The sequence below is a fragment of the Botryllus schlosseri genome, chromosome 8 (assembly GCF_051294905.1).
Source record: "Botryllus schlosseri isolate E-star chromosome 8, Bs_hap1, whole genome shotgun sequence".
Lineage (NCBI taxonomy): Eukaryota > Metazoa > Chordata > Ascidiacea > Stolidobranchia > Styelidae > Botryllus > Botryllus schlosseri.
The window spans coordinates 20,079,426-20,105,210 of NC_137243.1; the positions used below are offsets into that span (position 1 = coordinate 20,079,426).

Genomic DNA, 25,785 nt, shown 5'->3' on the forward strand with positions numbered 1-25,785 from the left:
ATGAGAGGTTTAGTTGTCCAGTCTATTGATCCAATCGTACGCCGGGTGCGTCCGCTTTGGTTGCCTATTATCACCTGTTCGTAACCAGAGATGGCCACAGTCCGGTTCAGGAGCCGGAGCAGGATTTCAATGTTTTTTTACCTGGCCGGACTGGATCCGGATTTCGAATTTGGGGTGACGGTCGGATTTTAGGGTCTATCGATTTGCGTAATCTATAACTCTACCATGAAATCAAAACGCATGCTACTAAGGATGACCTGATACTTGATTCGTGGCATAGGGACGATTCTTAGTTCACGTACATTTTGTAAAAAAATCCTTTGATTAAAAATAAATGAATAAAACATTTGTTACCACACTTCAAGTCACGGCTCACCGGCAAACCTCTCGCGGCACCTACGTTAAAATCACTGTTGTCGGGAAATTCATGTGACCATCATAAAGTTACTTGTTTACGTTGGAAAACGCCATTGTGACGTCATGTTGATAAAAGTCGCTCGCAGCCCTTGCCCCACCACCCGATATTGTCACGAGCCGCCACTGAAAGAAAGCTACTCGAATTTCCAATTATCGTAATGTATCATCAAAAATCAAACCGTAGTTCCGATGGGGCTCGAACCCACGACCTTCTGCGTGTGAAGCAGACGTGATAACCACTACACTACGGAACTACTGTCGCCTATCCAATTATCCTCACAACATATAATTTTGTAATAGGTATGACGGTGTGAAGCATGTAGTCGACTGTTGGAATCTGTGATGATTGCGATAATATAGAGCGCTGGATATACAACTATATAATATGTTTGTAGTCAAAGGACAACCCTCTACTTTATCGCAATCATTGCATCGCAACATTTTTATAACAAAAACCTTGCGTAGAGACATTGTGACCTCTGTTTGATGCGAGTACGGAGACTAGTTGGCCTTCAAGGTCGTATCGAACTGTATGATCACTGTGGCGGTATGTTTGTTCTGTATTTCAGCTCGATGAAAATAAAGAGTCTCTCTCTCATATTTGGCATCCCCCTGAGAGTGTTGCGTCATCTCCCTGGTGGTGTTTCGTCGGCCGGTTAGCTCAGTTGGTTAGAGCGTCGTGCTAATAACGCGAATGTCGCGGGTTCGATCCCCGTACTGGCCATTTTCAGCGCCTCGATGGCACAGTCCGTAGGCCGTCAGGCGGCACTTTTATCTTTAAAATCTTACATTCTGCAATATAACGTATATTTCAAAGCGTGACGCAAAAATAAGAAACACTTGTTTGGACTAGTCCTACATATCCGTGATGAAATTGCTTATCCCAGTGGGTCCCTTCTGTACCACGAACCAGCTATCCAAGCTCAATTGTGAGAATTGATACCCACAACAGAGATGAGCATGGATTGGGATTAGGTTTTGAAAAAACATGATTTGTGAAATTTTGTCGGATTTTCGCGTTACGTGCGATTTCAAGGTGCCAAATATAATGATTATTTGGTATTCTTCCCCCAAGAAAAGAGCACGCAAAATTTTTAGACATGGACATATCTGCGTTGGCCAATGCCGCGACACGACGCACCAAGACATATAACGATTTAGGACATATTACATGTGACTCCAAGTAGTGTGCCAGAACGATCGGCATAGCGTAAAAACCTTGACCGAAAAGGACTGCCCTTACGGTTACGCTGACCGAAAACTTCATCATATATACAAAATACATATAGCGTTAATTGTCCCTAGCCTAGGCGCCTAAATGACTGGCGCCGAATGTTCCTGTCTTGGCAATCTGAACCTCAGAAGACTAATTCTATCCCGCAGGGAAAAAATATACGCCAGTGAAGAAAAACCAATTTGAAATCGTGTGCGTCTTAGTTAAGTACGTTTGCCGATTGTTTAATTATTATTTACCGGCCCTACAGTTTCCAAGACACCTCACTCAGCTCTATCGACTATCGGTAAATCTGATAAAGTGAGCAGAAAGGATTTAACGAAGTATATTGGTATAATGCCATTCTAATAATAGTCAATAGGGAGTTGGTAAACCTTACGTAATTCCCTGAACTGAGACCCGATAAGACATTTGTGAGTCGCTTATTTGTCGTATGAATGATAGATAAGAAGTATAAATCGTACGATGTTTGGTGCATGTAATACCACGTAGAGACGTTGATGCATTCGTTGGTGATTATTAGCTGATGAGGAAGTCGATATACATGCATGATTATGAGCCAGTTCGGAAGTCGATAGACATTTATAAGTAGTTCGCTGATTGCGAGAAGGAATATATCGCATTTTGAACTATACGTGATTGGCAATAAAATTAAAAGTCGTGGAGACAGAAACAAAATATATTCGTCAGTGTGATCCATCGAATACGTGTGCAATAGACAGGCTTCGTGGTACTTCAGCCAACAAGGCCGTACGGCGTGGTAAGCCGGTCCGTCGAACGAAAGAAGAAACACGCAGCGAATTGTAAACGCAACCTTCTTGGAGTCAGATATACAATTATACAACTACAAACGTTCGCTCTGCGTTAAAAAGGACAAGAAAATTATAGCAGTATATGCAATTCCCGATCTTATTGACCGATTTTATCATTATCTATGTAAAATTTTTGCGCTTAGCGCTGGCTCACTAAACAGCACGGCAAATTTCGTGGAAAAAGCGATCAACACGATGGTGGGGTGAGGTGGGGGTGGGGTTTATCACCCTATGGGAGCCCAAGACCCAAGTTTTTTGGGGGCCTGACGAAGTGCTGTTTCGTTCCTGTCAACGGGTATGCGCCCGAAGATGTTTAATTATTATTGAGGGGTCCTAATCTCACTCAGCTCTACCGGTAAATCTGAGTACTTCAGCAGAAGGGGATGAAAATTGATAGAAATGTATATGCAATCCCCGATGATACTGACCGATTCAATCATGAATAGAGCCCGACCGATTATCGGCTCGCCGATAATATCGAGTCGATATCACGCTTGGAGAGAAATATCGGTATCGGCCGTTGAAGGTAAAAAAAATATCGGCCATTTTCGTGACGTCACAAAATGGTGGCGGGGAGTCAGAGAAGTCGATAGAAGACATGAGGACGGTAAATTATAAAAAATAAATGACCAAGCTGCATATAGTGCGTACTCCATACAGGCAGTAGGCGTGCCTAACTGAAAAATATTATGGATTACTAACCACCGTTATGCCCCATTGACTTTGTGGGAATCCCCCTGCAGTAATCGATCACCAAAGACAGAGAGCAGCAGCAGGGTGGATTGGATAGTTGTCTGCAGAAGATTTCAATCAGTAAGAGAAATGAGAACATCAATCATGCTGGACTGACCATCGTGATGATAGGGAAAAGCGTCTCGTCGAAACATTTCTCGGAAGATAGTGCTATTGGTTCGGTACCAACAGAGCTACCAGTAATGTATGAAGTCGTCTGACTGAGGCCTTCGGGGCCACCATGATAGGAAATATGCGAGCATAGAGGGCAAGAAAATCAAGCAAACGTGGAGTAAAGCCAATAATTGATACGAAAATTTTTAATTCCATGATGACATAGGCCAATTCTGACAAAAGAGCGTGAAATATTGATTGTTTGAATGCTGGTCATGGTCAAGGCCCAAGGGGGATGGGTGGAGCAGTTGCAGACGTGGAGAATTTCAGTTGTTTTTCACATTCTCTTCAGCTATTTGTTAATGATGTGTTGAAGGCTTTAGGTGCACTGCCAGAAGAATATCAATATTAATATCAATATTTGGTGAAACCATTGAAGGAAAGATCCCCTGCAAGGGAGCGGTGGAACCGAAATGGAGAAAGATTTCCAATTCTTGCTGTGCCACTAACTATGGTACCAAGTGAAAGACTGCTCACTATGTTTAGTACTTTATTCATCATTTATGGAAGACCACAGAAGTTCATTCCTTGCAGAAAGAGCCGAGAAATTGTGGTTCGTGAACTGTAATCTGCAACTGCTGGATTGGTGCTTTTGATATATTTTTATAGCCCCTAGATCATTTATTTCATGTCCAAGCATATCAATGGCTGTAAAGTTGTTGAAATAAATGCTCTGAGTTGTTAAAATTGGGCCTTGAGCTAGATTTCATATCTTTTGAATATCGGCTGAATATATCGGGGTTATCGGTGGAGGTTCTGGATATCGGTCTTATCGGTATCGGCTCAGAAATCCAATATCGGTCGGGCTCTAATCATGAATTCTTTAAATTTTTCGCACTTAGCGCGTCTAGGCGAGTGTGGATACAGTGGATAGTTAATGCAAAGCTACTTGATTCGACACCATATTCATGCTCGACGAGCTCAGAATTGCTCGTGTCTGTAACTTTATCTGACCATTGGTGTTTCAATTGCGAGCTGTGTGAGGAGCTTCTCAAAGCTTAAACTGATTAAATCTTATTTACGTTCTACCAGGAATGATGATCGGCTATCCGCTCTATGCCTTCTGTCTATATGGAAACAGACTACTTTCAAAAACTTGAATTTGGGGATATTATCGCTGATTTTGCTTTGAGGCGGCAATTGATTTTCTATTTTCATGAATCTATGTCGAAATTTGTGGCGGTCTAGCTAGGGGGCGGCATTTTAAGCGAGAGCCAGGGGCGGCAGCACATGCTGCTACGCTAGTGCCTTGACCACATGTATGTCTTCTTGTTTATGTCATAAGACCTGCTTAAATTATACTCCTTAAACGCGGTGACCTGATCGGCACTAGCTACTAAAATGACCGGATTACCCTTGACTTAAGTAAACAAACATTTATTGCTCCAAAACTTCTTTGGATTTCAGCTTCCGGATTTCCTTTCATGACATGCCCGTCTATCCTTGATGGGTGATGGAGACTCATAGTAATCACGGGCACCGATTGACTTGTTTTACGGATGAGGGGTTTTGAAACGTATAACGTAACAATTTGAAGCACAGAGCGTGTAATGCTGTGGCTCTAAAACTTTTTTAGAAACGCCACCCTTTATGATAGTGAAAAATTCCGCGCCCCCTTATCGTCATATACCAAAGTGCAACCAATTACAACGGATAGTTTGATAGCATGGAAGGCTATGACTGTTGATGAGAGGTTTCTCAAATACGAAATTCGAACTATACACAGAGCAATAACTATGAATTGAAGGTAAATCGCCTGGAGCGCGAGTTTTTTTTTAGTTGACCGCAGCTTTGCGCTTCCCTTCAGATGCTTTCACGCCCCCTAAGGCAGGTATGCGCCCAGTTTGAGAAACACTGGTGTAATGCGTAATGTGACAATGCCAACAAAGAAGGTTTGGTGAATTCTTGTGACTTTGATTGTTACGGCATAATTTGCCACACTGAGTTCATTATGAATCTGGATTTCGCTGCGAGGTACGTATTAGGCTGCGTAATCGCGGCATAATAATCAACAGGATCGAAAGTAAACGAATTTCCGGTTCAGTTTATACATCCTATGGTTTTATTCCACGCAGTAACATTAAAAAGTAGGTTTTGTGTTTTGAATTCCAGGCAACTTTTCGCGGGCCGCACAGAATAGCTCCACGGGCCGCACTTGGCCAGGTCTGCCCGAGGGTGTACCATACTTTCTACCAGGGATATATAGCCTACCTGCTTTCTACATGGGGAAACACTCGAATGTGGTGTACTGGGATGTACCAGATCAATTGCATTGGACCGATGACTAGCTATCTCAATAAATAGGCAAGTTTATGTATAGATAACTAACCTACGGATAGATGGGCAACACGTGATTCACGGTCGAGAGCCCAGATGCCGTCAGATTTGTTGTCGCTTCATAGCATGAAGCGGCAGGTTATTGGCCAGATTGATGTTTGGTGCAGATAGGATATAGGGCAATCACAACAGGTTATTTAGTGATACAGTACACAGGCACTGGCGCGGCTATCATTGCATTAATATCAGGAGGATATTTCATGAGCAAAATAAGTCATGATATTCACTCCATTATTAATTGGTTTCAATATTGACTTCGGCTGAGATTTCCTTGAACTATTTTGGTTTGTATAATCATTAGAGCGGCCATTTTTTGATATGTCAAAATCGTAGTCATCATTGGTTTATTAGCAATTTTATCAGTTCAATACACCACAAAAATGCGATACAATGAAAAGACAGGAAGATGTCGAAGCGACAAGGAGTAGTCTATGGAATCTGACACCCACCTTGGCCTAGGCGATGTAAAGAGGAGGCGTGCACACTGAATGAAAGTAAAGAAGATAGTATAGAAAAAGAATGCGACAAGAAATAGGGCGGCATGTCATGGGAAGCGAGATCGATAGGTCAGTCGTGGTCCGGTAATCTTGAGGATGGACTGTATTTATTTAGTAGTAATTGCTTGTATTTCGACTTGAATGTGGACATGCTCGTCGACTGTCGGATGGCCGGCGGGATACTGTTCCACACATCAGGTCCGGCATATTTGATGGAGCGATGATCTTTTCGGTCGATCATATGATATTTGGACGACGTGGACGCGCGTGTGTTGTACTTGTGCGCTTTTGATTCAGAGGTAAAGAAGTCATTGAAATATTCGGGGCAACGACCGCAGTGAAACTGATACATAAACTTGGCGATTTCTAGTTTCCGCATATCTTCTATGTTTAGGACGCCGAATCTCTTCAGCAGCGACAAAAGTTGCCTATTTCTGAGCCAAAAACGTTTTTTGATGCTTAACTACTTCGTTAGGACAGCTATAGTTCCTACCAGAAATGAAGATCTAAGAAGTTGGCTACAATTTTAACATTATGTGGTCAAAAAAAACGCCCTAATAATCAGAGATAGGTTTTAGTATGTATTGCTAAATAAAGACAATATGTTTTCATAATCCAGTCATAATTGATATGGAATAATTATATTTCGAATTACTGACTGAGGATCTCATGTGTGCGTAGGGCTTGGTACAATGATTCTCGAATCTGAACATAATATGATTGCGGTGGAGGATACATCAACGAGTCACGACTGGAGCTATTTCACTTCAAAGTCAGCTGTCATAAAATAATCCAGTTTTTGGGCAACATAGTCTTCTTGCTTTGCATGTTGATACTGCCTAGCCATGCAAAGATTCCTCCTATGTAAAAAAGAGGTAAACCAACACTATGGCTGAAACCTTGACGTTGGTGTGTTGGCTTTTGTCCAATATCAGCTGGCAGTCCACTTCGCAATGGTGACATATCAAACTGACACATATATCCTCAGTTTATTATTTTCAATATTTAATATTATATTATGTATATTATTCAATCGACTTTCGCTTGGGTATTGGGGATGCATCGTAGGGCTTTGCCGATCTTTTCATTGCCTTTGATTGGGTGACATGATGGATGTCGTACGCTAGCTGTGAAATATCCGGATTTGTCCGTCTTCTCCCCATTTGTCTCTGCAATCACAATCCCAGTCAATAATCTAACGCAGGGGTGGGCAAACTACGGCCCGCGGGCCGCATGCTGCCCGCAACACCGTTCTGTGCGGCCCGCGAGAGTCTAAATAAATTTTTTTTAAATATTGATACAATGCGTACTAAAAATCGAATTAATGCAGGGACTTGATCAACTTTTTCTTAGTGTATTTCACCTTGATAATTCTTAGACAGTGCATCTGAAGAGGCGCGCGCAGCTGAGCTCGACTGAAAAATGCCTCTAGCACATCTTGCGTGAACGTTCCAAGGGCCAACTTGGGCATTTCTTCGATGAGACGATCGCATAGACCCACCATATTCCGTGACGTGAAAATTAGGCCTTCCATTGTGGGTTTTGCCATCATTCGTTTTGGCTCACCACGACTTGAAGCATATTTCTAAATTACATGATGACCCGAAAATACCTCGAATAATAACTATGAGGAACTGACCTTCCAACTCAATAATCGATCCGCAAATTCACCCAGCCATGCAATTCTTTCATCGTCCAGGCTGCATATCGGATAACTAATACAACATGTGACGACATTGATTATTGAACCATCTGTTTTAGGTCATAAAATCAAGCCCCTTGTTATATAAGTGAAAATTCGTTACTCATACCTTTCCATCATCAGAACAAAATCAGATGTACCGGTTGCTCCCATCCCTTTCAAACAATTTCCAACTTTGTGACTCAATACACCCGTAGCCAAACTGACATTCATCTGGCATGAAAAACGGTCACATTTCAGCCCAGTGAATGATTGCAAGCGCATCATCTATACCAGTGCTTCTCAACCTATTTCAGTTCGCGTCCCACTTTTCATCTAAATTTCATTGCGTGGCCCACCACACACCCTTTCGCGACAAACGTTCAAACCACTACAGACAATAGAGCGAATAGCTGTGGGACTCATGCACTTTGGGACCAAAAACACATTTTCTCCATAAGGCTGTATTGAGTTTAGTCCGAAAGTGCACGAGCCCCGCAGGCCCGTCAATTACATGTTCCAGAATCATCATCCAAAAGTGGAAGAAAACGTTGAAAATATTGACATTTTTCGACTTGGTCTTCGTGGTAGAGAACAGATCTACAAATTGGGATCTATCATCGTTTCTTAAAATGTCTTCGCGGCCCAAGTGGGCCGCAGCCAACCGGTTGAAAAGCACTGATCTTGACCAGAGGTGTCAAACATATTTTTTGCCTACTTTAGATCGTGGATTCAAATTAACATGGGCCAATGTAAATCCGGACTGGTAAAGTGACAGGCTGCGCGATAGGGCTGTTCAAAAATACCCTTTTTTCCCGGATTCCAGCCATTCACTGATTAAATTGTCAGGTTACCCTAAAAAACGCTGCACACCAAATTTGATTCGATTCTAACAAGTATAGGACTCCGCAGATCCAATTAAAATTTTTAATTTATTATGGGAAATTGAAAAAAAAAAAATTTCAAATTTTTCTGCCAACCCCATGAAATTGTTGAGCTGTCTTCAAAGGCGTTGCAAAACAAATTTGAGTCTATTCCGACCAGTAGAAGCGGAGTTATGTGAGTTTTTCGATGAGAATTCTCGGATTATCCTTGATCGGTGGATAATCCGCGATTTATCAACGAAAAACTCACATAACTCCGCTTCTACTGGTCGGAATTGACTCAAATTTGTTTTGCAACGTCTTTGAAGACAGCTCAATAATTTCATGGGGTTGGCAGAAAAATTTGGAAAATTTTTTTTTCAATTTTCCATAATAAATTAAAAATTATAATTGGATCTGCGGAGTCCTATACTTGTTAGAATCGAACCAAATTTGGTGTGCAGCGTTCTTTAGGGTAACCTGACAATTTAATCAGTGAATGGCTGGAATCCGGGAAAAAAGGTTATTTTTGAACAGCCCTACTGCGCGACTCCACGACAAACAGTTTTTGGATATCCGTCCATAATATATCTTGCCCTCTCCCATTCATGTTCATGTATCGAGATCCCTCTGCTTTCGATGATTAGAGAGTTCCGTGTGGCTGTTAGGATATAAGAATATATCGGGTATGGAATTTCGGGACTGTTTTCACATGGTAGGCCTACTAACATTTAATTTTCATAAGTCAAGTAATACCCAAAATTTTCGTTGCGCTTCGCGCGCAGTAGATACGGCGTGACAAATATGTTTAAACGAAAGTATCACAGTAAGTATACCCCCCCCACCATAACATTTGATACTATCGTTTCGCAATCTAGCAGTAACATGACGTGTCCAAATCCGGAAAAGTGAACCTTTACTTTTTTTAACGTTAGACTTAGACCTGTTCTAGCAGACCACCGTTGAAACTTTCTGGACAAACGACACATTATATATTACCGCTTTTTTTGTATTTTTCTTCAAATTACGGGCATTATTGTCATTGTTTCAGTTATTGTGTAAACATTTTGAAAACATACGAACTGCCATATTTTTAATTAACGTTTACTAATCGCGCAAAGTGTTGAAGCCGTATCCGACACAACTTGTCACCAATGCTCATTGACTAAACTAGGCGCCTTATAATATGGGGGAGGGCACCATGCCATGATATTCTCTAAAACGGGGTGTTCAAGTAAACAAAGAATTAGTAGCACATTCCACATCAATACTATCATTTACATCCCATGATATGGACGACTGCCTATTCTGTCAAAAATTGACCCCGCCTGGGATGCATCAATATGAATCAAGCTCTTTACTCCTTCCTCATAGCTTTTGGCAGTCCATGCGAACGAATTACGATAGTTTTCAAAACTACTTACTTGAGTAGCTTTAAAGTCAGTCAATTCTAATTCTACTCCAAGTAGTTTTAGGTTGCTTATGGAAGAAGTACTTCTACTCATACTTGAGTAGATTTTTTCATCGCTACTTGTACTTCTACCTGAGTAGCTTTCTTGCCTACTTTGACCACCTCTGGTAGTGCTCACCGTACTACAATATAATATGATCTAAAATTATCAGGTAAAGCTACCTTGAGGTGATGCTGAGGATCGGAGCAGAGAAAAATTGGCCTTTCAGGAGCCTATGAATTTGGATCAGTAAAGAGTCCATCTAATGGAATCTTCTTTGTCCCAGCAATAACCTGGGCCTAATTTTCACGTCACGGAATATGGTGGGTCTATGCGATCGTCTCATCGAAGAAATGCCCAAGTTGGCCCTTGGAACGTTCACGCAAGATGTGCTAGAGGCATTTTTGGGAAATTTAGTAAGATACTTAAACGTAATAAGGCGTTAGATTATTGACTGGGATTGTGATTGCAGGGACAAATGGGGAGAAGACGGACAAATCCGGATATTCCACAGCTAGCGTACGACATCCATCATGTCACCCAATCAAAGGCAATGAAAAGATCGGCAAAGCCCTACGATGCATCCCCAATACCCAAGCGAAAGTCGATTGAATAATATATATAAGATAATATTAAATATTGAAAATAATAAATACTGAGGATATATGTGTCAGTTTGATATGTCACCATTGCGAAGTGGACTGCCAGCTGATATTGGACAAAAGCCAACACACCAACGTCAAGGTTTCAGCCATAGTGTTGGTTTACCTCTTTTTTACATAGGAGGAATCTTTGCATGGCTAGGCAGTATCAACATGCAAAGCAAGAAGACTATGTTGCCCAAAAACTGGATTATTTTATGACAGCTGACTTCGAAGAGAAATAGCTCCAGTTGTGACTCGTTGATGCATCGTCCACCGCAATCATATTATGTTCAGATTCGAGAATCATTGTGCCAAGCCCTACGCACACATGATATCCTCAGTCAGTAACTCGAAATATAATTATTCCATATTAATTATGCCTGGATTATGAAAACATATTCTCTTTATTTAGCAATACATACTAAAACCTATCTCTGATTATTAGGGCGTTTTTTTGACCACATAATGTTAAAATTGTAGCCAACTTCTTATCTTCATTTCTGGTATAGGAACTATAGCTGTCCTAACTAAGTAGTTTAGCATCGAAGAACGTTTTTGGCTCAGAAATAGGCAACTTTTTACCACTACGATTTTGACAAATTTTGACATGTCAAAAAATGGCCGCTCTAATGATTATACAAACCAAAATAGTTCAAGGAAATCTCAGCCGAAGTCAATATTGAAACCAATTAATAATGGAGTGAATATCATGACTTATTTTGCTCATGAAATATCCTCCTGATATTAATGCAATGATAGCCGCGCCAGTGCCTGTGTACTGTATCACTAAATAACCTGTTGTGATTGCCCTATATCCTATCTGCACCAAACATCAATCTGGCCAATAACCTGCCGCTTCATGCTATGAAGCGACAACAAATCTGACGGCATCTGGGCTCTCGACCGTGAATCACGTGTTGCCCATCTATCCGTAGGTTAGTTATCTATAGTTTATGGTTCGGAACGTTGACCTGATGGACAATGCCGTACAATGTTCATATATCAAGTGTACGCAGCCTGTAAATTACATTCATTTTGTGCTGTCATAAACAAATGTTTATCCTCGGTAGGTTTGTGCGAATGAAATATATATTGCAAACAAGCGCGCATGGTGCTCAAAAAGGTTGAAATAGGGTTACCATATTTTGGAAACGGGAATAGAGGCCATTTTTTCAAATTTTCAAACTTAGAATACCGGAGTATAATCCAGAAAAAATGGTAAATTTTTTCCACTTAACATAACATCGTTGGGTTATATTTTTCATCTGAACAAGTCCCACACAATGTACAATGCGGTAAGACACAATGCGATGTCATGAACACATAGGAGGATGTCGAACGACACGCATCAGTAGCGATCCTTTACTCTAACATCCACCTCGGTCTAGACCAGGGGTTCTCAAAGGGTGGGCCATGGCCCACTGGTGGGCCACAGAGCATTTTGAGGTGGGCCACAAAGCTATTTAGAAAATTTTAGAAATCATGCAAGTTTAGTTATATTTGTTATGTTAAACGCTAGAAATATATTGATTAACTTTTCATCCGTCTCTGATAAGACGTAGTGGCACGTATGGAGTCAGCATGTACAAGTCGAAAACGGGAGGAACAAACGGCGGCTTTTTCCATTGGCTATGACAACGTATGGCTAACAGCAACTAAAGTAATTTCGAGTATATGATAACTGGAAGGTAATATGCTGAAGTAACCAAGTGTTCCAGGAGGGGTCAATATGTCGTATGCCGTTGAAAGGTGTGCACTGTGCATTGACTACAACTGTACTTATAGGCAGGTCGTATTATTGTAAGGCAAAAATAGCCATAATTGAAAATTATTAGCAATTTTTGATAAGGTATACTGCACCACCGCAACGAATCGTAATGGATAGAGGATTTATCGGATCGCATTAATCTTTGGAGTCGGTTTAAAATGTCAGGCCTGGAAATCATTGAACATAACGTAAGAGTCACATGAATTGATTGCATCATTGGATTGAATATTCTGACATACATCAAAGCGCCGAAAAACACGCTCGACACGATGTACTGCGAGATTTTGTACTTGCATCATTGGATTGAATATTCTGACATCGCAACTTCAGTTGATTTGGTACAAGACATAGGCTACAATGTACGTTGTACAGCATGCATATTAAAAAACTTTCTTCACTTCTCTGTAGCAGCCTACCAGCACCCCACTCAATAATGAATTGTTTGAAGCTGGCCCAGAATGAATATATTATTCCCCCCTATAGTGGTACTAAAACCCCAATCACGCAGTGGATGCGGGGATTTGATCATTGTGTTTCGCGGCGCGAAGGGAGCAGCGGACGATCATAATATACGCAGGAGTTTTAGCCTATGATCTACCAGAGACGTAACTGCCGCACCTAAACCCCCAATTGAGGGAGCTCGAAGGGGCCCAAGATTATTTCGTTGGTCGTTTGTTGGAGGATATTTATTCAACTCGAAAATTTTCGTCGCGCTTCGCGGGATTTCAAGTCCCTAGAGGTCTATATTTAAATATCATAAATAAATTAGGAGAAAATGCGCATATTTTAGATAAATAGGCATACCGGCGTCGTCGATTACCATGCATTGGAAAGGATTATGACTTCAAGATAAGAGGTGGGCCACAGCACATTTTCAAACCGGAAATCGGGCCACGGCCAAGAAAGGGCTGAGAACCCCTGGTCTAGACTCTAGAGTGCCCGGAGTCACAGTTCTTTTGGATGTTGATCTTTTTTGAAGTCGCGGCCCTTTCTACTAGTTCTTTCCATCGCCTGAGAGGGCTTTCTTTCGTCGTGTCTCTTTCTGGGCTTTTTTTGTCGCCGTAAGAAGGGCAACGGTGGGGGAAGAGGAGCCCAGATAAACCTCCGATGGGAATCGAACCGGATCCGTCAGATTGGTGGGCGCTTATCGTTACCACTACGCTATCTCCTCCGATCGGGTGACTAAAAAAAGGTCGTCACTTTCTTTCGAACCACGAATTTCCTATTAAGCGTCATTTATGACCGTTTTCACTGGAATATGTCCATTATATGCGCTATAAAAGCTCTAAAGGAGGACGACTTGCCAAAAAGGAGGACATTTAGGCGTCCTCGGAGGATATAAGGTAACCCTAGTTGAAAAGTACTGACATATTGAATAGAAATGCTTCGCGGCCCACGTGAAATAGCTTCGCAACCCATTGGTTAGGAAGCACTGGTATAGAGATGATAGAGAACGGCCGCAGCTCCCGGGCTCCGCCACTCCTGGGATTCGTGGCGTTATAGTCTGCTTCGCCATCATTCGTTGTAGGTGACCATGCCAGATCGCATGGGATTCGGTGAGGTAGTTTCTGGGGTTTAGTTGCTCATATGACGCTGTGGTCCACGCAGGGATATCAAGAATTAGATATCCCTTGGTTCACGTTATGTTTGGGGCATCGGACAAATCACTATGCGACTCCACACCTAACTAACGAACGATTTCAAATCGCCACAAAAAGACTCCGACTATATATGCTCACATCACCTCTTCGCACAATTCGCGACTTTGATGCAAGTTGTAGTGAACTTTCAGACAGGGCTTTGGAGCCGGAGCCCGGTGCCGGAGCCCCGGAGCCTTGCATTTTCACCGGAGCTGGAGCCGGAGCCGGAGCTCTACATAAAATTCAGCCGGAGCCGGAGCTGGAGCCCGTTATTTGAGGAGTAGCTCCGGCTCCGACCTATTTCATAAGATGCTATTATATATGCAACAACCACATCTGCTGATTTATCATAATTGAACAGCAGGCCTGAATTTTAATGCTGTGTACAGCAATGGCATAGAGCAGGGGTCGGCAACCTTTTGCTAGTCGCGGGCCAAATTTCGGGTGTACAACTTTTTGGCGGGCCGGAATTTTTCTTAGTACTATATTTTACGCTCACTTCGGTATATTATCCTACATTGCTGCAATCGCAATCATACCAATCAGAAGACACACTTCAACAACACAGAATAATTGTGACAACTGACGCGGCTTGCTTTGTGAAAGGTTTTCAACTTCTGGTAACAAGTCAGGTGAAACAAGAATCAGACCCTATTCAAAATGGACGTCAGAAATACGTGATCTTAGCTTGCTCTTCGTGAATTTCATTGTTCAGAACTATTGTTCACATGCGTACGTGCTTCCAAAAATCGATGCAATTTCTTTTGCATTGCTGGTCAAGCTGGGACAAAGACCAATTTCAAGAACGTACTCTTTGTCAAAGTCATGCAGCGATATGCTCTTTGTGTGAAATTTGTCCTTCAATTCAACTGCATCGCATTTCAGAAAGGCCCATTTGAAATTTTCAGGCAATGGTATTGTCGTCCGCATTAAACAGAGTACTGAATAGTCAGAATTTATTTTGTAGAGAAGGAATGTCGCAAAAGCGGGTGAGTATTCAGTAGTTAAATTTCGTATCACAGTTGCAAATGTAGTGTTGGTACTAGGTTTTCTCTCCTCCGGTATAGGAAAGTGAGTATACTTTTCTTTGAACTGTTGACATTTCCAGAGTTACAGATTTGTTTTGAATGTGCCTCAACATCTTATGTATTTAGTTGTTTTCCCCCAGAAGTTGCAAATTCAATTTGTTCAGATGTGATGTAAAATGTACCAGGACATCAAGATGAGATACCCATTTTCGAGTACAAGATTATGAGTCGGCGATATTTGTGTTTTCGAGGAAAGTTGCTATTTCATTTCTCAGTTCATACACTCGTGTAAGCATAGCTGATCGACTCAATGAGCGAACATGACAGATATAGTCCTGCATGACATCGCCATATTGATTCTCTGCTTCTAGTAATATCCGGCGTAACTGATTCAGTTATTGAGACAAAAATCATATTAACATTTTTTCACCATTGTGGCCAAAACACTATTCAGGTTTTTTGTCTTGGCACACAATGCCTTCTGGAAAATCAAACTATAGATAGGCTAACTAACATACGGAGGCTAGTTATCTATAATTGAACAGTTTGAGATTCCGTCATTGCGTCTGAGATGTTCCAAGCGTTTTTGAAGCAAAGGAAGAACACCTTTATTGTCACACCCCGTTAGAGTAGTAAACCCTTTAAAAAAAAGTATGGAACACCGGTTGCGAGATACACCCGATTGATAAGCACTGATCCAGTCTAGTCTATCTCCATCTCCTACTTCAACCACCTTCGTTTTATGGCGTAACAATAGACTAATACGATGTAGGCTACTATTATATCGTAGCAATGCCGCATTTTTTTCATGCAGTGCTGCACTGCAGATTGAAACTCATTATGAACGGCGGGCCGTATTCTTGTGATAACTAATTATTATGTCGCGGGCCGGCCCGCGAGCCGTAGGTTGCCGACCCTTGGCATAGAGCAGGGCCGGCCAACCCGTGGCCCGCGGGCCACATGTGGCCCGCGAGAAGGTTTTGAGTGGCCGCGAGGTAATTTTCGAAATTTCTAATATCACCAAAATGGATTGCACAGATTGTAAACTTGCAAGGCCAAACAAAAATTTGATTAGTGTCTGGCACTTGAGATGTGATGACTAAAATATCAGTTCCGGCGCTTTGGCAGATCCACCAGCCAGTCACATATTGGTAGATATTCGTACACTACAATAAAGCAGAATAATTTGCGATGGGTTTATCAAATGTAAAAAATTTGGACAAGCTTCGCGCAACATGTTGTCACTTGATTTCTTGTTTTTGATATTGTTGCCCGATTGTGAAAATGAAAGAACTCCTAATGTATTAGATTGAGTCTAACTATATTCGCTATTACGAGACAAAGTGTCGTTCAACATATGCGACCTTGCGTTTGCACTCGCAGTAAGACCGTCGACTATGAAACCTAGGCATAAAATGATTGACGCATTTCCTATATCCAAGTGTTGGAGGTTTTTCTAGGCTACTCCTCGCCACCTCATCCGCGTAGGCGGTGTCTTACAAAAAGCCTAGAAGTGGGCCCTGCTGTAAGTCGGCAGTTACGGAATATCAATAAAGAATATCGATCTGGTGTAAATGACCATGACCATAGTAGTCGACAAACACCATGAATACCTCAAAACCAACCAACCAATTGACGCATGTTGGTCGCAGCTTTCGATATCGATATGTCCAGGCGCCGCGTAGCCCAGTCCTCGCAAATTTAGCCTAGCGAAATACAGCAGGCCCGCAATATAGTCAAGGGACAATATTATTGACCTATGAACTTCAAAAAAATTTCGCGCCTAGAGCGGCTGGTGGCCCGCGCAATAGTTCCTCAATCGAATGTGGCCCTTTGGCTGAAAAGGTTGGCCAGCCCTGGCATAGAGTATAGTGCGTTCTAGTGCAACTATGATGTTCTCGACAATTGACAAGTATTCAGTATGACGTCACAAGCCGGCACGACGGCACCTATATGTCTTCGTTGCTACATCGGATGTTACTGACGGCTGACAGACTCTAGATTACTATAGATTAGTAATCTATATAGACCAAGAATGGCCAACCTTTTCGGCTAAAGGGGCACATGCATCATGCAATTGACGAACGAGTGCGCGGTCCAAAAGCCACGCCAAGCGGGTAAAATTTTCTAAGTTTATAAATAAACAAGGTCAATAATATTATTACTTGAGTATTGCGGGTCTACCGCTCGCTAGGCTCTGTTTGCAAGGACACGACGATATCGAAGGTCTCCGATAATATGCGACAATCATGTTGTGTGTACATTTCACCGTCGACGATCTTTATGCGAGCGCAAACGCGAAAAGTCTTTCTCCCGTAATTGCGGATACACAGTTAGACTCAATCGGGTAAATTAGGCGTTTTTTTTTCATTTTCAGTAGGGGGTAGGCTACCAAGCAAGAAATCGTGTGACAATTAAACACGCGAAGCGTGAAGAAAAATTTCGCTACTATTTTAGTTTATTGTAATGTACGACGATTTACTGAAAATGTGACTGGACCCTGGATCTCCCAATGTGTCGGAACTGATATTTTAGTCATCAACATCCCAAGTGTCGCAGCCAGAATTGTAATTTTTGGTTGGCATTGCAAGGTCACAATCTGAGCAATTCATTTTCGATAATATAATAGGAAATTAGCTCGCGGGTCACGCAAAACCCTCTCTTTGGCCACATTTGGCCCACGGGTTGGCCGGAGCTGGAGCCGGAGCAGTGGTAATAATGCGGCTCCGGAGCTGGAGCCGGAGCTAATGTACGATAGAAGAGAGCTCCGGAGCCGGAGCTGGAGCAGTTTAAATTTACGGCTGCTCCAAAGCCCTGCTTTCAAATAGCGACTCCTTTTCCCACTCCCGACAGTTGCATGGCACCTATCTACGACCTGGCAGTTTAAAAATAAATTGATCGAAACTCGCTCTTTCGAAATGAAACTTCGTATTCGTACGGTAACAAGAATGCTATGATTGTCTTTGATAAATCCGAAGTGAATCTAGTCTCCGGTAAATGACATACACCCCTAATATTTCATTAACAGTACATCATAAAAATGTGAGGTTTTCGAAATTATGACGGTTAGCCGATATTCTCATGATCATCGTCGACCACAAAAATGAAAATATCGTAGTTCCGATGGGGCTCGAACCCATGACCTTCTGCGTGTAAAGCAGACGTGATGACCACTACACTACGGAACTAGCCGAGAGAAAGCGCCTAATCACGAGATAATTTCGCACGTAACGTAAAGCCGTATAGCGTATTCTTGCACCGTTGCTTTGCACAGTTGAAATTATACAGAACCATTATTTATTTCCTCTTGCGGTTCGCGACGACGACTGGCAGAGCTACACGCGTATGCGAGTTCACATGAGTCCTAACACATTCCTATGAGGTATGTTCGAATCACTCGTTGCCACTGATATATGAAACGCATAATTGTAGGGCGTAGTCGTAATTCGTGAATACTGAGGAGTCAACATAACCACGAGATATCGTATCAAACATGATTGTTATAAGTTTTCCAGCCGAAATCTCAAGATCAAAAGCTGTTAAATCGTGCATTAGGCCGACATGAATGCTAGATTGACAGACCATATTTGGTTATTTCGACATCCTGCAATCTCGTCAATATTTTGCATTGTGCCTTATGTATCACTGTATCGCCGTGTCATGAGCGGATAAAACACATAACAATAGGCTATTCTCATGATTGATTGACGGTTGCGCATAGCTATTCATTGTATCGCATTTTTTGTGGTGTATTGAACTGATAAAATTGCTAATAAACCAATGATGACGATGAAGAGTGGATCGCTGGATCTGTACTCTCTTCTGCGCGACTGCGCCTGTACAATGTACAATGTTCAGTACATATATTGTGCTCCATTTAAATCTTCGTTGTAGGGCTGTAACATGAAAGTTTTGTTACGGAAGTAATTTGAGACTTGGCTAACTTACATGTGTGTAGTTGGTAGCCTATACTCTTCAATTTCACTGCAAAAACGCGCAGAAATTCTCGCTGTTGTATTTAGTAACATTGCGGAACTTTGTACCAAGAGCAGCAGTGCAGAGTGATGGAATAGCTTTGCTGATTTTAAAATTTTGATAACATCTGGATCGTACGAGCACTATAGTTTGAAAAGACTCTCCGAGAAACAGAACTTCCATATAAAATTGAAAAATATATTCTTTACATCGCCTAGGCCAAGGTGGGTGTCAGATTCCATAGACTACTCCTTGTCGCTTCGACATCTTCCTGTCTTTTCATTGTATCGCATTTTTGTGGTGTATTGAACTGATAAAATTGCTAATAAACCAATGATGATGATAGCAATAAACTCAAATCTTTACAGATGACGCTCGTCGGGGTAATTATCAGCAACTATAGTAGAGAATTGTAAAGCACGTTGGATATCAACAATCGTATCCCCAAATATGACGTCACCTGCATGATATTTCGAAGAATCGAGATGAATAGACATAGGTTAATCTCAATGTTCTATTTTTCGATGACACGAATTCATTCTGTTAGCACAAACTATAGGTTGATTTTGATGAAAGGCGATTCCGAAGCACGCAAATGAAAGAGTGAACGATGCGACCTCTCCCAACGGTGTAATATCTGTCAGGGATATACCTGTTTAGATATCCCTGTTTAGATATCCCTGTATCTGTCGTCTCGATAATTTTTCACATAAATAGAATTAGCGATCAACTATTGCCAATCACAGAATCCATGGTCTTTGTTTGTTCTGATTCGAGCTTCAGGCGATGAAACAAGGCGACGTCTTTTTCTCCGAGAGAGATGCGAGTGTTCGCGATTTCGCGTCGCAGGGGGAGGCCGTTCACACTCATTGGTCTATCTTGAGTCGGTTTTTATGATACGCCAACCTGGTTTGTGACAACAGAAGGAGTTCGTGCATCATTCGAAAGATAGTACATTACGTTTAACCTGAATGTTCACATTGATTTATTCGATGTTCATGCCAGCGACGTCACATTTTGTGATACGATTCATGTTGATATATAAATAGGCATATATAATGTTCGTTCCCATTCACTATTAGTCGTTGACGGAGACCCCGGACGAGTGCCAGCCGAAACTATTCGGGATCACTCCAATATGAATATATTCTTAAATTCAACACTGTGCTACAAGCAGTGTTGGGATCAAGTCACTGATACTTTCGAGTCATGAGTCATCTCGAGTCGATTGCAGATTTTGACTCGAGTAAAGTGTCAAGTCAGCGGATTTTCGAAGGTGACTCGACTCAAGTCAAGTCACTCGTTTATTGGAGGTGACTCGAGTCAAAAATCAAGTCAGGTCACAATTCAAGTCAAATTGAATTTTCGAAGTATGAGTGATGATGCAAAAAGCCATTGCATTTTGCTAGCTGTGTGAAAAACAAATTAATTAGCCATTTATCTTGAATCAGATAACGAATATGAAGCTAAATAGCCTATACATGTAAAATGGCGCTATCGCTCACGCACACATAGAACTGCTAATAAAATACCTGAGTATAACTGTATAGCTACATGCTACAGTTTTTTATTATCAAGCAATATATAGGATCGAATACGAAGCATCGAGAAGTCAATACAAATTAATATGACATAATGCACTACCCATCTACACATCCATGGGAATATAAACGCATAAACTATATCCGTTCGATTTAAATTATACAGAAGGATTGGTAAAGGGGAGCACTGCGCAATGTAAGCACTGAGCCCTCTAAAAAGCGAACATGCGTTGCTATTAGATTAATCTACTACGACAGCGTATAAGCTGTGATCATTTCGTTAGCATTCAATTTATTTGTGATGTGACATAACAAGGACCAGTGAAACGTACAATCAGTGAATGAATGACTGGTTGCTCTCACAAGTGACACCTGCGTATCGCGAACAATCCGAACATACATAACATGCGGTGATTTAATCGACAATGTTTACTTGATGACTTGAAATTGACTCGTAAATTTTGCTCCGAGTCACGAGTCAATCCACATTTCTGAAGCGCCAAGTCAAGTATACGAAATAGTTGACTCGTATCATCCCAACACTGGCTACAAGTCGGCATATCATAATGGTCTGCATTGTACAATGAGTCATGAGTCAATGACCATGTAGTCGAAACACAATGAGTACCAAACAACAACCACACACCGTCACAATACAAAACTCCGTTACAATGCAACATTCGAGGCTGATTTTGGGGGGTTCCAGGATCACGAGCAGACTAAAATTTATATTTTCGCAATCAGTTCAGTACCTGATAACTCTACCAATTTCATCGAATTTCGCGTTCGGCAAGCCGGTCAACAATTACCGTGAAATTGCCTTTAGCGAAATGGAAAGTGTGACGTAGACCAATTTCACTGATTCGTGAGATTTGCTTGTGTCCACACCCACTGAGCTATATAAACACAACACCATATAGGACAGGGGCCGGCAACCTTTTGTATGCAGCGTGGCAAAATGTCAAAAAATGTGAAAATATTACCAACTGGCGTGCTAAAGCTTTTGCACTTTGTCATTCTTATCGTGTCAGGGAAGGAGTCACCAACCGGTTATCTGCACCTGGAAACGGCCTCGGTTACGACAGTGATTCTTAAATTATTGTCACTACCGCACTAAACATACAGCTATGTATGTTCTATTTGCACCATTTATTTTTAGTCGCGCAGTGATTCTGTGGTTGCCTTGATCATTTCCAGGCCAACTACGTTCGCTACCATATCCAATCAGTGACAGGCAAATCAATTTTGTTACGATGATATGTCCTAATGGTGAAAAATGAGCCCGCCCCCGTATCAGTGTATCATACAAGTTGGTTTGATGTCACATTAAGGTTGCGCTGGCACTAGATTTGTCTGCTAAAGCTCCAAAGGTCGCGTTAAAGAGGCAAAGGTTGTCGTTGCTTCAGATATATTGGAATCGCTTACACCAGGGGCGGGCAACTTCTCCGGTCGGCGGGCCGGATATCGGAAAATGAAGCACTTGGCGGGATGGATTACAGAATATATATATTATACCGTAATCGCGAATTCATCCACCTATTCAAGGAATCAATTGTATTTAATGTAAACTTCAAGTTTAAAGCATAGAGACCAAAAACAGTATTTAATGAATTTATATATAACAGCTATTGGAGTCAATCAGACATCTGTCGTCGTTCAATATTGTCAACTAGTTTTCTGAACTCTGGTTGCTTGCCGTATGCGGAAACCCTTACTAAAGACTGCACGCGAACATCAGTCATATTGGAACGCAGCCTTGCTCGCTAATGTTCGTGGCAGTGTTGGGATCAAGTCACTACCTTCGAGTCACAAGTCATCTCCAGTCATTGCACATTTTGACTCGAGTCAAGTCAAGTCACTCTATTTTTGGAGGTGACTCGAGTCAAGTCAAGTCACGAGTCAAGTCACACTATTTTTGGTGACTCGAGTCAAGTCGACTCAAGTCAAGTCAAGTCAAGTCAAGTCAAGTCAAGTCACGAGTCAAGTCAAGTTGGAATTTCAAAGTACTAAACATGATTCAAAGTCATTACATTTTGCTAACTGTTTTAAATATACAGATGAAGTACCCATTTATTCTGGATCGAGGAACGAATAAAGAGTTGATTATGCGCGCAACAGGCGCCGTATCGCTCACGCATACGTAGAACTGCTCAACTACGCTAGTATAGCGGTAAAGCCTCAGTCTTTAAATATCAGCCTAAAAACAGTATAACATACGAAACCTCAGAAAGTTTTAAAATGATATAGTTCAATACCCTACCCACCTACATGGCCATGATATACAATTATAAGCGTATGAGCTATATTCGTTTGATTTAAATTATATACAAGAGGGTTGGTTGAGGTGAACAAGTTTACGAGAACGTAAGCTGTTGTATAAGCTCCGATCACTGCGTTTGCGATCAATTTATTTGTGATATAACAATGGAGGTTCTGTTCATGTATTCATTGGTTGGCAATTCGAACTTATACGAAATACAGCCATTTAGTCGACATCGATTACCTGATGACTTGAAATTAACTCGTAAATTTTGCTTCGAGTCACGAGTCAATCTGCATTTCTGAAGCGTCGAGTCAAATTAAGTCAAGTCATTTTCCAAGGTGACTCGAGTCATCCCAACACTTGTTCGTGGTCGAAAATGTATGTAGGTAGACCCGAACAGAGCAAGCAGTTTAATGTCCATCTTTCTCAGGTTGGCAAACTTGGATTCATTATGTGACGCATAACATTTGTCAATACTTTCAGTATAAAATTTCACTTTCAGAGTAAAAGCTCTCGGCGGGCCGGTCAAAATCCCTTCGCGGGCCGGATCCGGCCCACGGGCGTATGTTGCCCGCCCCTGGCTTACACGTACGGGACGAAACTAAAATAATATCTACTTTCATGAAATGAGCAGCATTTCAAATTGGCATTTAGACACGGGTCTCATTGCTTTCCTCGGTGGTCTCATTCGATACATAAAGTGCTGGACTATTCGGCACTGGTCATTTCGGACAGTGGACATATCAATGTCGAACGTTTTTGCCAACATGCGGCGGTTATTGTTTTCAACGTTTCATTGCCGCCAATCATTTAGCCGCGCAGACACTGCACGGAGACGCATGGTCGCATGTTGCCAGAAACGTAAAGTCGATGTCGCGTCTTCTATAATCTACAACAGCGTGAGAATGCCCAGCGCCGGATTGCCGGTTTATATAATAGTCAAGCTCCCGCAGACTGCACAGGGCACACTCCTCGACTAAAGCATCCAAACGGTGTCATACGGTGTTAAGTTGCCGTTCTTCATAATTGCTAATGCAGTTGGACTCATTTCTGGACAATATGCATATTTGTGGGGGGTTCCCACATTATAATCCAGAAATCAGGACCCAATAAATAGCGCGAAGCGCGGAAAAAGTTTCAAGATTATTAATCTGCCCCAAAAGACTCTATTTAATGTGGATGTACGAAATATTTTTGGGTCACCTACGAGCTTTGTACAATTCGAAAACTTCTGTTTCACTTGTCGCAAAAACAGGGTTATAATATGTCGTCGCGTCAAATCATTTGGCATACCATGCAAAATCATCTCGCGTGCCACAAATGGCACGCTTGTCGGGGTTTGCCGACCCCTGATATAGGACACTTATCATTACAGATAGGGTAGTTTTATTGGATAGCTTGCGACCTGAGCGCAAAATCTCATAAAAATGGCGGTAAACGAATGCTACTGTCACACTGATTGCGAAAATATATATTACAATCTGGGCTGGACACGGAAGCCTCACCAAAATTGAGTATTTCAATGTTTTCTCTGACCTCGGAATCAAAAGCGCATAAGTAGGCTACAACACACGCGCGTCGCCACGTCGTCCAAATATCATATGATCGACCGAAAAGATCATCGCTCTATCAAATATGCCGGAACTGACGTGTGGAACAGTATCCCGCCGACCATCCGGCAGTCGACGAGCATGTTCACATTCAAGTCGAAATACAAGCAATTACTACTAAATAAATACTAGTCCAAGGGTTCTCAGCCCTTTCTTGGCCGTGGCCCATTTTCCGGTTTGAAAATGTGATGTGGCCCACCTCTATATTGGAGTCATAAACGTGTTCAATACGTGGTAATCGACGGCGATGATATGCATATTTCTCTAAACTATGCGCATTTTTCTCTTGATGTACTGATGATATATAAATGTGGACCATTCGGCTCATCAAATCGCGCGACTAAAATTTTTATGTCTTGAACGAACGACCAACGAAATAATCGTGGGCCCCTTCGAGCTCCCGCAATTGGCGGTCTGGGTGCAGCAGTTACGGCCCTGGTAGATCATAGGCTAAAACTCTGTGTATACTATGATCGTTCGCTGCTACATTCGCGTCGCGAAACACAATGATCAAATCGAAGCATCCGTTGTGTGAAAGGGATTTTAGTTTCACTATTGTGGGGAGTAATATAATCATTCTGGGTCAGCTTCAAACAATTCATTGGGGAATGAGGTACTACAGAGAAGTGGAGAAATATTTATTTAATATGTATGCTGTTGTACAATGCGATGTCAGAATATTCAATCAAGTGATACAATCAATTCATGTGACTCTTACGTTATGTACGGTGATTTTCAGGGCGGACATTTTAAACCGACTCCAAAGATTAATACGCTCCGCTAAATCCTCAATCCATTACGATCCGTTGCGGTGGTGCAGATATCTCCACCAGAAGTTGATAATAATTTGCAATTATGGCTATTTTTATCTTACAATGATACGACTTGCCTAAGTACAGTAGATCTATAGGCCTACATCAATTACATTTTATTCCGAATTTATTGTACACCCTTTCAACGGCATACGACATATGACCCTGCCGGAGTACTTGGTTACTTCAGCATTACCTTCCAGTTATTATATACTCGAAATTATTTTAGTTGCTGTTAGCCGTACGTTGTCATAGCCAGGGGAAGAAGCCGCCGTTTCTCCCTTCCGTTTTCGACTTGAACATTCT

General features: G+C 41.8%; 2 long non-coding RNA genes and 3 other non-coding genes across 9 annotated transcripts in view; 1 reads left to right on the forward strand and 4 right to left on the reverse strand.

The window, feature by feature from the left end:
* LOC145445032 (uncharacterized) overlaps positions 1–14,775 on the reverse strand; it is a 361,778-nt gene extending 347,003 nt beyond the window's left edge. The window contains exon 1 of the long non-coding RNA XR_013916860.1: positions 14,667–14,775. This is a non-coding gene — a long non-coding RNA (uncharacterized LOC145445032). The remainder of the gene's footprint in view (positions 1–14,666) is intronic.
* Positions 599–671, reverse strand: Trnav-cac (transfer RNA valine (anticodon CAC)). Its single transcript has one exon. It is a non-coding gene; the product is annotated as a tRNA-Val (tRNA).
* On the forward strand, positions 1,068–1,141 carry Trnai-aau (transfer RNA isoleucine (anticodon AAU)). Its single transcript has one exon. It is a non-coding gene; the product is annotated as a tRNA-Ile (tRNA).
* LOC145444428 (uncharacterized) lies at positions 7,192–8,617 on the reverse strand. 5 transcript variants are annotated; one of them, XR_013916676.1, is made up of 4 exons: positions 8,603–8,617; positions 8,015–8,118; positions 7,567–7,955; positions 7,192–7,372 (listed from the first exon to the last, which is right to left on the reverse strand). It is a non-coding gene; the product is annotated as an uncharacterized LOC145444428 (long non-coding RNA). The 5 variants fall into 5 exon arrangements; XR_013916679.1 differs by lacking the exon at positions 8,603–8,617 and having other exon boundaries at positions 7,567–7,788; positions 7,843–8,051; positions 8,095–8,514; XR_013916677.1 differs by lacking the exon at positions 8,603–8,617 and having other exon boundaries at positions 8,015–8,051; positions 8,095–8,512.
* Positions 14,776–18,393: 3,618 nt separating the features above from the next.
* Trnav-uac (transfer RNA valine (anticodon UAC)) lies at positions 18,394–18,466 on the reverse strand. The gene has a single exon. It is a non-coding gene; the product is annotated as a tRNA-Val (tRNA).
* Positions 18,467–25,785: the final 7,319 nt, after the last annotated feature.